The sequence below is a fragment of the Triticum dicoccoides genome, unplaced genomic scaffold (assembly GCF_002162155.2).
Source record: "Triticum dicoccoides isolate Atlit2015 ecotype Zavitan unplaced genomic scaffold, WEW_v2.0 scaffold205282, whole genome shotgun sequence".
NCBI classification, from domain to species: Eukaryota; Viridiplantae; Streptophyta; class Magnoliopsida; order Poales; family Poaceae; genus Triticum; species Triticum dicoccoides.
The window spans coordinates 313-1,035 of record NW_021235973.1 but is presented as its reverse complement, the minus strand read 5'-3'; the positions used below and the strand labels follow the sequence as shown (position 1 = coordinate 1,035).

Below are 723 nucleotides of genomic sequence, written 5' to 3'. Positions count from 1 at the left end.
TCATCTTTTAGCAAAAATCCGCCCCACTGTAGTGAAGTCTCATCTTTTGTATTGGCACAAGTGACAATAGTCACAATGAACCTTCGAATATGCTCGAAGATCTCAAAATGATCTTCCAGTTCCGGGGAGAATTCGCAGAACTCCGTTTCCATAAAGAATTTGATGAAGTTTTCCCATATTTCTACTAGAGAATCTAACATAGACATTACTGTAAAGATTCTTACCAAAAAATGGTACATTCCATACCCTTGGAGAACGCTTTGTCGTGCAAAGTCACTGATATATCCAGTGTCTTTTTCGTACCCCAAGAATGGATTGGATCGAAACGACTTTCCTACTTGAAAATAGGGGCCCCTTTGTGTCTGTATGAATCTCCGACCGCACAAAATGTCCATAGAAAATTTTCCAAATTGGTTAGAGGCAGCTTTTGCGTATTGATCTTATTTGAAACAATCCAGGAACTTCCATAACATTGGCGAAGCAAGGTTTCTACTGATTAATGCGTTCCACCCTATTGATGCTAGCTAATGTTACTAAAAGCTTAGATGAAGAAAGAGCTTCCGAGCGAAGGCGTGTTGGCTTTGGTTGTTGGCGTGGATTATCTTGTTAAGCTCTGTAGAGATGGTGAGCGTGACGAAATGACACCACCATCACAGAAAGACGGCCATCAAATGGATTTGCTGGTCTATGATGACTAAGTAGAAGCATCCGTTCCACATAGGT

At 40.9% G+C, this 723-nt stretch overlaps 1 pseudogene; it reads right to left on the bottom strand.

Moving 5' to 3' along the window:
- Positions 1-8: 8 nt before the first annotated feature.
- On the bottom strand, positions 9-489 carry LOC119345098 (annotated as a pseudogene).
- Between the last annotated feature and the right edge of the window lie 234 nt (positions 490-723).